Genomic DNA, 12,794 nt, shown 5'->3' with positions numbered 1-12,794 from the left:
CCACCGATATTAAACCAGTGGCTAAATATAATGGATATATAATAGACGTTTGAAAGGAGATTCTCCGATGGTATTTTCTCTCCCTTCTCATAGTGGCAGTCGCATAATCTCAGCATTCATAGCAGGGCCGCATGAGGATGCAAATTCACCAGTGGAAAAGGGGTTACTAATTCATTCATAATAAGGGCCTTTTATTAGAAAAGTTATTCAAAGAAAGACTATTGATTAATCCCGCCATTTCGTATAACTGAGGATATTATTTTAACTATGTCTATTCTGATTGAAAGAACCAGGAAGAAATATTGAGTATGCCTTTTCTATTAATTCTGAGTCAAATCGTTAGAACTTTCTGTTTCACCATTTTCCGGATGTTTTAATTAGTTTTTCTGCTAAAATTAACCAGAATTTTTGGTAGGAATAACAATGAATTCTTACTAGACAGTCTACCCCGTGTAGAAATAGCCCGGTTTGACCCGACCAGAAGAAGGTTTCTGGCCAGAATCTGACCGGGTCAAACCGGGATACTATTTTGTTAATTGCCCGGCCGGGATCTGACCGAGTTCCCACCGCGACCCAGTCGGGCAAAAAATAGTGCATAATAGAAGTATCATTACCTTAAAAACATTTTAAGAAATATCCACAAACGACTGCGTTAAGTGGGTCGTTTGTAAATATCTGACAGGCGAAAGACCAATTTTTTGTGTTTTAGGTGTTTTTTTATAAATTATGAAAGAAAAATTAAACTAATTTTAATTATATGGTTTTCCACTTTTGGTTCTGCGGTTCTCAAACTTGTCGTGACTGCGAAATCGTTGACCAACTTCTTTTTTATTTTCAAACATAATTTCCCAGTGAAATTATACTTATTTTCTTTTGTGATATGATTTTTTTTTTATTTTTAATGTAATCCTTGCACGTATTAACGATTCGTCAACTTCCGGAGTCTTTAATGCTAAAAACACAGTAAAACGTCGGTGGACGCCAGGTTATCCGTTAAGAAATTTGTTAAATTTCACAAAATTGTATCCAATTTTCTGGAGCAAGTGGATTATTTAAAAAGGTAATGGAATTATTTTGTTAATAAGTAAGCATTATTAATATTCTTCAACTTTAATGTTAAATAAATTTTCTAAACTGGTTTCATAGGTTAGGTTGTCACATGAAACCCCTGAAATTTATTTTCTCTCTTGTAAAAAAAAACCTATGCAAACTAAGTTACGCTTAAGGTAAATTTGTTATGCAATTTAACTATAATTTCTTACAATGCAATTTCTTACAAAAACTTAAGAATTATAACCTATATTTTAGTACTAACATTGTATCAACTTTTGTAATTAATATATTTATTATTATGAATGCAGTTCTTAAATTGAAACTCCAACATCTTTTTACAGGTGGAAATAAGTGCTGACAAAGATTCTTATCTCTACCAGTTGGTAGAATATGTTCGCTGTGGTAAAAAGGCTACAGTAAAATGCGATCGAGGAGCCCACTCAAAAACCGGTCGGATTCCAACCGGATTGCCTTATTTGCATCCGGGATCCGAGCAGGTAACCCGGCTGGAAGCCGACTGGGAACACCCGGCCGGGATCCGACCAGCGCAGCGTGGCGAAACCAACCAGAATCCGACCGGGCAGCCTGACCAGATTCCGGATACAAGCAGAGCAACCCTGCCGGAATCCGGCCGGAACCCGGTCATAATTTCTACACGGGACTGGAAACTTAGGAATACCATATTCTGGACAAACCAACAACATGAACGGATATTTTGGTAAAGTGAAATTTTATTGACTGCTACTATTAACCATAAAGGAGTCCCCTTTCTATACAATGTACATATGTATATGAGATAGATACAACATTAGAGGCAGGCGGCACATGATTATAATCGAGTTTGGAAACATTTTATCTTCGAAAATCTTCGTTGACATTATTTTCTTCGGGATTTCTATAAAACGCACTTACATCACTTTGTCGATAACCAAAGTCTTTAATATGCACTTTTTTAATTGTTGTTTACAATTCTAACACTTTTCAAAGACATCTGAAAAATGTGTGGTAGTCTGGAAAAATGTGTGGTAGTCTACAATTATTTTATGTTAATACAGAAAACGTTCAGCTTTGAGTTATTGAGACTTTATTCACGGTTTACTGTAAAACAATTATTTATACTTATGCTCAAAAATAAATAAAAAAATTTGGAATGTTCTAGGACTGGAAATTTAAGACAAAGTATCACTTGACTCACCCAGCAACCTATCATGATGACAGAAAATGTTTCTGGAAACATACGATTGCGCAGCGTCTGTTATCAGAAGTAAAAAGTAATTAATAGAATAGTTTTAGGTCATCCTTAAAGAACTACGATACGCTTTTTAAAACATTTTTGTATCCCCTCTCCTTCTTCGTCGCAAATCATCACACGTACGTTTACGGTTTAAATTAGTACTTTGAAGTCTCTGTGAACGTTCGATTTAAAGATTTCGTGACTGCCGTTTAGCGTAACGCTAAAGTAGATCCTCCCGTTTCCTCTGCAAGCACTGTGGCGTTGTGCGACATTTGAACGACCTTAAAAAAAAAAACGTTGGGCAGGTATTGCAACACAAGTTTACAAATAACAATTTTCGAAATTTTTAAACCTGAAGAATTTGTGGAATTTAGTGAAATTCAATTAAATTTATCTTAAATTGAGTGGTATTTATTGAAATTGATTCTAATTTAGAGATGAAAATTTAAATTGAATTGACTCGAATGTAGCTGAACTCAACTTGAAGGTGGCCAAATTCCTTGAATTCACTTAATAATAGTGAAGCTCATATAAAATCAATATAATTGAGTGGAATTCAGTAAAGTTTAGTTGAATTCTTTGATAATTTCTCATATAAAATCAATATAATTGAGTGGAATTCCGTGAAATTTATTTGAATTCTCTGATTATTAATTCGAATTTTTTGGCTTCACTTAAATTTTGATGAAGTTTATTAACTGAAATTGAATTCGGGTGATTTTAAAGGTCTTAGTTGATTTCTCATTTCAATGCAATTCAATTGGTGTTAATTCTCTTGAATTGACTTTTATTCACTTTTAATTAAGTTTAATATGGTTTAATTCACTTGAATTAATTAGAATTCTGCATTTTAATTAGTGAGAAACCTACCATGAAAGGGGTGAGGAGGTTAAAGGAAGCGAAATAATTACTTAATTCTTGAATCATCCCTGAACCGCACGGTGTGCAAGTTGTTTTCTTTAGGTCCTTTGTCTCTAGCGCCATAGTAACTGCAAAGTAAACCATTGCTTTTTACCAGTAACAGTAAAAGTTTAGTCATTTTTGGTTTTTAGATTTCAAGACTTTATGATTTTGAAGAATTTTTTTCGATTTGGTGTTACCTTTGAGCTACACTGTAAAATAATCTATTGAATTTTACATTTCTGGTGGATGTAAATAAAAGGACCCTCGTATATCGGAGTAACTTTACGAATCTGTTGTGATATTCCAATTCGGCCGATAATTTTACATGCGAAAATGTAAAATTCATTTTGCGAAAGAATAAAATAAAATTTATCAGGGCATCGATAAACAAAAAACACGAGAGACGCTTTCGTATTCACATATTATATGATTAATTATTCTAATTTTTAAATTAATTATAAATAAAAAAATTCACAGGTTCCGCCAGGGTAAAATTAAATATCTTAGGTAAAATTAAAAATCTCGATGTAATTTTCAATCACAAGAAAGTCATTTTACCGGCGCATGGTATTCTTACACGCTGTGACTGTATTTTCCCTTCTGAATGTAAAGTTCGTACGAGGGAATGTGTAATTTTATTTTTATCGAGTGTGTAATATTACACTGCTGTTCGAGGGTCCTTTTATTTACATCGCTAGAGGCTGTAATTTCACATACTTTTGTAAAATTACACAGTGGAGTGTGTGATACTTACAATGATACAATATGTAATTTTCCGAAACTTTGTAATTTTACACAATTATTTTTTTACAGTGTATAACACGGCGACACCATTGCTTATAAAAAGCTATTTTTATACTACACAGGAAAAAAGTGATCTATTGAGGTTCACCGAAAATTTAAATTAAGATTTGATACTTTTTATGTTCTTTTTTATGAATAGGGTGCCGAGCCGGGCACAAGATGGTGCCCAGTTGCCACCAAGGTTAAATTGAGAAAAACTTTTATACAAGATGTTGTTAAATTAAATTTTTATAAATTTTAGCAAAATGAATCAGTTTTTAAGTTTGGCTGAATTGAAGACTCAGTTCTAAAATTCCGTAAATGAAGACTTAAAGTCAAACAAATTGTGTTGACTATAATTCAAACCAATTTAGAGTTGCATAAACTTTAAACCGACAGGTTGACAACTCGACTCATCAAGTGCACATCTACTTCTGGCTTCAAGGTATTTCAATAGCTGCAGGATATTTCCGAGAAATTCCAAATATTTCAAGGTACTTCAAGATTTTTTAATATACTTAAAATATTTCCCGATACTTGCAGATAATTAAAAGTACTTCAGGATATTTCAAGGTACTTCAAGGGATTTCTAATACATTCTTTAAGATTCTTCGTATACTTCAGTATATTTCATATATACTTTAAGATATTGTCAGATACTTCAATATATTTGAGGGTATTTCAAGGTTCTTTCAGAGTTTTTACAATACTGCAGAATAGTTCGATATACTGCAGGATATTTCATGGTATACTTCAAGAAATTAAAAATACATACTATCAGATGATACTCATACTTTCGCATATTTCGTATATATTTTAAGATATATTACATATAATTTAGGACATTTAATATATACGTCAATATATTTCCATGTAATTAAAAATATTTAAAAGTACATCAGAATATTTCATGGTACACCAGAACTTGGATTGAAGATGAGAGTGATTCAAAGGGGCAGTGAACGGTAACTCACGCCCGTCTTGTGCCTAATAGGTTCCACGCCCCTGACTGTTTACGTTTAGACAGTGTTCGTAGCGAGTGCCCCGAACTCTTCTACGCATGCGTCGGATCGGTCTCTGACTCGTTGCTGTTCGCGCGCAATTTTAAATGCTAAAAAATAACATTTTTATCGTTTATTATGAATAATGTCATTTTAATTGATATCAATGCATTTTAATATTTTAATAAACTTTAAATAACAAAATTTTCGATTAATGAAAAATATGCAACAAAAATACAAGTGGGTACCAAAGGATATTTTTTATTTACACAGTATACACTTAATACATTTTTATTTTTGTCAAGATTCATTAATATCGGTCTAATAAACATTTATATGAATTAAAATGACATTATTCATAATAAACAATGAAAATGTTATTTTTTAGAATTTAAAATTGCGCGCGAACAGCAACGAATCAGAGACCGAGCGCGACGCATGCGTAGAAGAGTTCAATGCACACGTTACGAGCGCTTCGTTCAGACGATCTGTGTAAATGCCAAGGTCAAGGTAAGCGCTGCCCGAGACCGTTCTTCTTTGCAAGTTCCAGTATATTTCCTGATATTTTATATGCTCTAAGATATTTCAATTTACTGCATGATATTTCAAGGTACTTCAAGAAATTAAAATAAATAATTTGAGATACTTCACGTACTTCACGATATTTAATATATACTTCAAGATGTAGAGGCACAATGAGCTTATATCACCTGAGCACAGGGGTCCCCTTTCGGAGTTTCGCCCGCCCATAAACTACTTTGGATATGTCCAGGTATTTGAAGATATTTCGGTGCAATTGCAGAATATTTAAAATTCTTTGGATATTTCGCATGCATCAAGACACAAGACATTTTACTGACTTCAGAATATGTTAAGGCACTTAGTGATATTTCAAGCTACCCGGTAACAAGCGTTGAATTTAGAAAAATTAAGAATTTGTATTCCTATAAATACGCGATTTTTCCTCCGTGTAAAAATCCCCCAACGGGAACAGAAAAAGTGCAAATCCTATTCTCCTCAATCGGCTTAGTAGAATTTAACGAAAGAATTTATTTAACCTATTTTTCATTATTAAATCTTTTTATAACTTATAAATTCGAAAAATATTCAAATTTACATTTATTTATATTTTAATAGTTTATTTAAACGTCTTAAAAAATGCAACAAAAAAATCTATGTAAATGTGTGAATTTAAATAATTTTAACTCTAGAGAGGCAGAGTTGAATTGGTGAGAATTAAAATTTTAAAGTTTACTTTCCACATGAAGGAATTAAAACAACTTATTACACACATTTTGTGCACTTATTAGAAGGAATGAAATAAAATCAAAATATGACTTCTGAGGAATAAAAAATATCTCTGTGAGATGCGTTACCGGTACAATTAGAAGGAATTAAATATATTGAAAACAGTTCTCTTTGGGAGAATAGAAAACTGTGTGGCGGTCGCTATGGAAATAGAAGTGAATAAGTTTAGACAGATGGAAAAATCGCGCATTCAAAATAATAGAATAATCTTCACTTTTGCGCTGAAATCTGAAAATATTATTTTTTCTCTATTCTACGCTTATTACCGGGTACTTCGTGATATTTCAAAGTGCTTCAAATTTAACAAAAAAAGTTTAGGACTCTCTTCGGACGTAGCGTGTTTGGCCCATCGGAGATTTATTCCGATTTCCCGGTGCGGGCCTGAATGATCGGCTTCAGGTGTGCAACTTCCGCGCGGTGTTTTTGATTCGGATGTGTGCGTGATTGGAGTATAGTTGAGTGTGCCAGTAGCTGGCGCATTGGTGGTGCGCGTCAGTCGAGTCCAGTGGTTTAAGAAGGGGCTAACGCCCAGCTGCTCGGCAGTACGCGGATGTTTCCCTGAAATCACCAGTTACAGCGCGAAATTCTCTTCGAACTGACTCCTGCTTTCGCGAATGTAATCTGTGATATCCATACCTACCCTCTATTACGAACACGGCTAATTCACTAATGGCACTCTCGTCGACCCGCAGAGTCTATGACCGCCCCCGGGGAGTCGTAAGTCGTGACCGACTCGCTTCTCACGCGAACTTTTCACCTTCTAACTGTGTCGGATTAACGGTTTTCACGGAGTCTTTACTTTTACAAACTCAACCGCGAAATGCGGCTCAAGCGCCTTTCAACCCGTAAAGTTCGCATCTTCGCATACGCATCGACGACAAACCCGACGGCAACTTCGAGATGAGGAGCTTTTCTTCTCAGAAGAAACTCTTCTTCTGAGTGAGTTCTTCATATTTCACCGACCTCTTCTAACAGCCTTTTAACTCTTTTAGGTTATTCACTGAAGTTTTTTTTTAACTGAGGAGTTTAATTAAAAAGATTTAATTTCTATACTATAAATTACATTTACTTCGATTGAAGTTTAGTTAAATTGTTAAAAGTATTTTAATTTGTTGTTAACTTCTTATTTTAGTTTGGAAAATAAAACTTCAAAATGTCAGCCTATGTAACGATATTATTTCAAATACGTGTACGATATAAATTATGAAACCATTTTCGTTTTGCTTGAACCATTATAGAAGCTGAATAAAACCTTTTTTTCCGCTTTTCTAATGCAATTAATTTTCAACAGGTAAACACCACACGAATGCATTCGAGCAATCACTTTCCATGTTGTGGGTCACGTTTTTATAGATTGTTCCCAAAGCAACAGTTTTCACAATTGGTAAAAGAATATAACGCGATTTTCAACTTAATTATTTGTTTATAAAATGTACACATAAATAAAGTTGATTTCATATATAGAACACTTTGATTAGCAAGAATGCTTTGACAAACAACATTCAGGTATAAATATAAATATAATATTTTTAACAAATAACTAGCAGTTTTGTAAGGTCCTTTATTTAGTATTAATTTTAATTTAAGATTTCTGTATTCTTTGTTTATTTCTATCATCAATAATGATTCAAAAGCTTCGCCGTTGTATCTGTGTCCCTTTGCTAATTCAATATGATTCCTACTATACTAAAGATTTTTTTTGTATTATACGTGGCTCGCCATAGCGGGAAACGCATTCAGCATTTTAAGACCGTTTCTTTCATTGATTCGATGAAAATGAAAAAATCGTTGCAAATGCAATAAAATGTATGGATTGTCGTAAAAAGGACTTATGGACTACATTTAGAATGTAATGAAAAAGTAACAATTTTTACAATTAGCTTTGATTAACAAATACGTAACTAGTTGTCAATTCTTTAATTATTAACTTACGTAAGTTTGTAACCACTATCGTTACCAAAGAACGCAAGCATAAGTTAGAAGAAATTAGTTATTGCTCATGAATCGATTCTACAAAAGAAAAACGATTTTCAATCATCCCAATGAAAATTTTATAATCAAAAGATCATGTCTCGGCTTACCAATTAATTTTTACTTCAAACCAAATTTTGCTTCATGGGACTTCTTAAGGTTCATCTAATATTGGTTATAAAATAAAAGCGTAAATCCATTTTCTTGTTCTTCTTATATCAAAAAGAACTTTCGTTCTCGTTTCTACCTCTGAAACTGATGAGTGTTTTACTTAATAATTTAATTAAACTAGAACTATTTTTTCGTACTAGGAACAAATTTGATTTAGTTTAATTGCAGACTGAGAGAATCTGTAATTTGTAAATTGATTTCATAAAAGAAAGAACACGTACATTGTTAGGGCCTGTTAGTTTCAAGAGGAAAATTCCAATCATTTTTCTGTAATCTTTGCTAAAGAAATCTGAAATAGTTATCACAGTAGCAGAAGAAAAATAATAAGGGTAGACCGGAGTAACTTTGAGAGCTAAACATTTATTACTCCATACAAAATTAAGAATAAGAGATATTAGGATATTTAGTTTTTAAATAGAGATCTTATTTTAATAGTAATAAACATGACGAAAAGACCTAAACTTTGAATTCGTTTCAAATGAGCAACTTTATCTAAGAGTTTAAATAAAATCTCAGGGCAATCTAACGACTTTTATATTTATTGATTAAAATAATTTCCTTTTTTTAGTATGTTTTTTCGTGAATGGTTGTATTACAGAATTTATAATGGTGACAGTCACATTTAAAAAGTATTTGCCTCAACATTACTCTTCATTATCTTCAAAAATAATTATTTACAAATTTACACCAGCTTTATAAATTTTGGTGGGGAATTTTTCCTATAACATCATTAACAACTTTGCCTGAATGGGTAATTTGTACCATAGTCTATCCTATTCCCAATATCCGTACATTAATATATCTGCAGACTTTCATTATTTCATAGACAAATTTTTTTTAAATGATAATAATAATTAATGATTTTAAATCGTCGAAATGGATAGTATTCCCAACAAACCCAGTTAACAAATATTAAAAAATATAAACAGCCTTCGGCCTACACTTTAACCTCAAGATTCCTTAAAGAAAAAACCTATGCATTCATTCTAGAAAAAAGTGGTTCAGATGAAAAAAGTTACTCTTTTTACTTCATTTTTGGTAGTCAAATATTTCATTGAAAAAATTCTTCGAATAACTTAAGGTGCAAGAAATCACTATTAAAACTTTAGCTAGTAGAAACCAATTTTTTCATTGAAATTAAATGAAATGAAAATCGTCAAAATAGATGCTATATGCTCAAACTTTGGAAACTTCAGCCCTTTTTCCTTGATAAATATTTCTCACTGACAAAATTATTTTCCCGTAAACTTCCATCCGCAGTAGAACTACACTTCGCCCAAGTGGTGCACTTTACTCAACTTCAGAAATAATGCCGCGAACATTCGTCTTTTATTTTGTAAAGGGTTTTTTGTTACACAAAACTTGAAATTATTCAAGCATAAAGTATTTTAAACAAACTTGAAATTTTTAAAATAAATATGTCAAGTTTTGTTGATATATGTTGTATAATAATTAGAATTTCATCTTAAAGTTTTTGTTTTTAGAACATAAATTGAACAATCATTCGGGACTTTACGTTATAGAACAATTTTTAAACAGAAAACTCACTTTTTATGTAACTAGTGAGGCCATATGAGTGCCTTCATGTTTATTTAGTACATCAATTTTCCAAAACACGCTTTTTGAACAAAAAAGTGTTTATCGATATGACTTTGTTTTGTATAAAAAATTTTTCTTCTCAGTTTATGAAAACCTTTTCTGCAGGGTCTACCGTACCTGGGCTACTATAAAAAATACCGTCTCGCTCCTCCACGCTATTGTGTAAAAAGAAAAACAACTCCACGTAATTTGTGAATACAGCTTTTATTTTCATTGGATTTTTTTTTTCATTTTCTTGAGATGTTTTAACATTTTGTATAGTCATGTACGTATTATTTGTATGTAAAATTCGAAATTGCTAGTTTTCGTCAAACCTCCATGTTTCTATAGACCCCTTGAGTGAGTTGTTGTTTTACGTCTTAAAAATTCTAATCAAAATAAAAAATTGGAAGTAGGAGCAAAAGGACAGGAGACACAAAAAAAGTGTTAAAAAAAATGTATTCAAGTGAATGAATAAAACAAATTCGGAATGAAAAGAAGCTTTTCATAAAGTAAACTTTTAAAATTAAAATTAGATATAAAAAGATTACAACACAACTACCATTTATGCGAATGACTTCATATACAGTTGTATTCAATTGAAAATAGATTTTTCTAACAGTGAATATTGTTTAAACTTTTTCCATAAGTAAATTCGCAGTTAGGCTATTTTAAAATGAAAATGCTTAATTTTTACAGAATGAACTAAAAGTGTTATTTTTCAATGAAGAACACTTTTATAAACAAAAAAAATACCAAAGTAAGTTGTCATCGAAAAGACATTACTAGTCGATTTTTTTACCACCTATATTTAGAAGGAAAGTCATAGAAAATATTAAAATTTTGAATTGGTTGAGGGTTAGAAGAATTGAGCGGTGAAGATGTGGCAACAGCACAAATATTAGACATCATGCACGGTCGATCACATGTTGTCGATTGGTCGATCACATGTTGTTTTTCGAGCGCAGTTTGCAACATTGCCATATCTTTGCACGTATCATTGTTAGCTGTGTTTGTACTTATCCATATACTTCCTTCTTCCCCGTGTCACGACAAACCCAGCCAAAAGCTTCGACTCCGAGCCGAAAGAAAAATGTATTAATAACGGATTTCTGAACGCAACTGCATAATTTTTTCACTTTTTCAACTACCAAAATGTAATAACGTATATTTTAATATTTAATATAGGGTATCAGAACATGGGTTAAACAAATTCTCACATTAACGTAGGACTAACTTTTGTGCAGGACTCCTCATCCGTGTAATACCCTAATTAATTTCAGAAGAAATTTGAGCTTATTTTTTTAAATAACTAAATTTTTCTTCTTTTACAGAAAATTGTTTAAGTAATTCCTAGCTGATTCCATGAAAGAATTAAGAGTAGTCTGAAAAATAGATAAATTCTACATTTATTTATGAAAATTGTTCAAATGATTAATAAATTTAATAATTGTATGAAGTGTAATAACAAAGAATTATGGTAAACACATTCTCAGTTGATTCCTTTTTTTATCGAAAAATCAAATTTTATCATGTCTTTTAGCAAATAGTGTTTTTTCCACTATGTAATAGGTAATTTTAATTCTACGGTGTTGTACATATGATTATGGTGAGTGTCATAGACCCAAGTCATATTTTATTTTTTTTTTAGAACATAAAATATACCCACGTTCTTTTGCTTTATGGGCATGAGTATATTCTATAGTGCCAAAAGATTCCGTGTAGGTCCTAGTGTTATTCCTCACTCAAACCAAAAAATAATTTTTTTGTCCCTAACTTAGAAAACCATGAAATCTCCTCCACTAGACCTGACCATACGTGCCCTTCTCCTAAGGACGCTCACGAATATAATTAAAGTATTAAATATTTAGCCATTATTGAACAGATGGACTTCTCTTTTGGCATGTAAGGGACTAATACTCACCATACTTTTAAATCAAGGTTACCTATGATGAAGTTAGTCATGATGTCAAAGTTTATATGTAAATATATTTTCTTAGAAATTAAATAAATTTAATTATATTATTTAATTTATTTTCTTTTCCACATGTTTTGGACCACCCATATCACGGTCGTAAGACGTGGCCATGGGTGTGATTTACCCTGGTTCTAACAAGAGTCTTATTTTGAAACATTTCTAACTTTTTTCTGATGCGTCAAACAAAATTTTATCTCAAATATTTTCGATAGATTACTCGATAGTTACTTATCATTCGATTGCTTAAAGACTAATTAAAATGCCCTTCTGAAATTGAAGGGTACTCTATGAAAAATGTTAGGCTTTCTTTCTAAAATATAAAAAGGTTCGAAAGGACCCCGCACCAAATGCACAGTATATGGCTTTTAATCAAAAATTCGAAAACAAATTTGTTGTATTTTCTAACCTTCAAAGCCAAAATTCGAAAGAAGAAACTAAGAAAAATGGACAGTTTTTCGACCAGTACTGGTCAAAATTTCAATTTTTACGTGTATTTTAATATAAAAATGCTTAGTTTAGTAAAATGATTTTTTTTTCTCAAAAACTCTTTGATAGACTTGACTAAAATTTTTACATTTTGTCGATCGCACTCACCGAAACAAAAGATTCATACCCACGAATTAGAAAGATTAATGATTTTTTGTGTACACAGCATGTTTTGTTGGAGTTTTCATACCTTAAGCATCCAAGTATAGAAATCATCATTTTTTAGTAACATAAATCACTAGCGCATGGCACGAATATGTTTTGAATCAATTTTAAGAGATGCTTAAACATTGAATATTGAATAATATGGTTATTTTTATTATGCATA

The 12,794-nt window shown here is 31.8% G+C and overlaps 1 protein-coding gene across 1 annotated transcript in view; it reads left to right on the top strand.

Moving 5' to 3' along the window:
* The first annotated feature begins 6,828 nt into the window (after positions 1-6,828).
* Positions 6,829-12,794, top strand: part of LOC117175506 — a 156,879-nt gene continuing 150,913 nt past the window's right edge. Inside the window, exon 1 of the mRNA XM_033365214.1 lies at positions 6,829-7,221. The gene's annotated coding sequence lies outside the window, so the exon portion shown is untranslated. The remainder of the gene's footprint in view (positions 7,222-12,794) is intronic.

This window comes from Belonocnema kinseyi, chromosome 6 (genome assembly GCF_010883055.1).
Source record: "Belonocnema kinseyi isolate 2016_QV_RU_SX_M_011 chromosome 6, B_treatae_v1, whole genome shotgun sequence".
Classification (NCBI taxonomy): domain Eukaryota; kingdom Metazoa; phylum Arthropoda; class Insecta; order Hymenoptera; family Cynipidae; genus Belonocnema; species Belonocnema kinseyi.
This window is presented reverse-complemented; position numbering and strand designations above follow the sequence as displayed.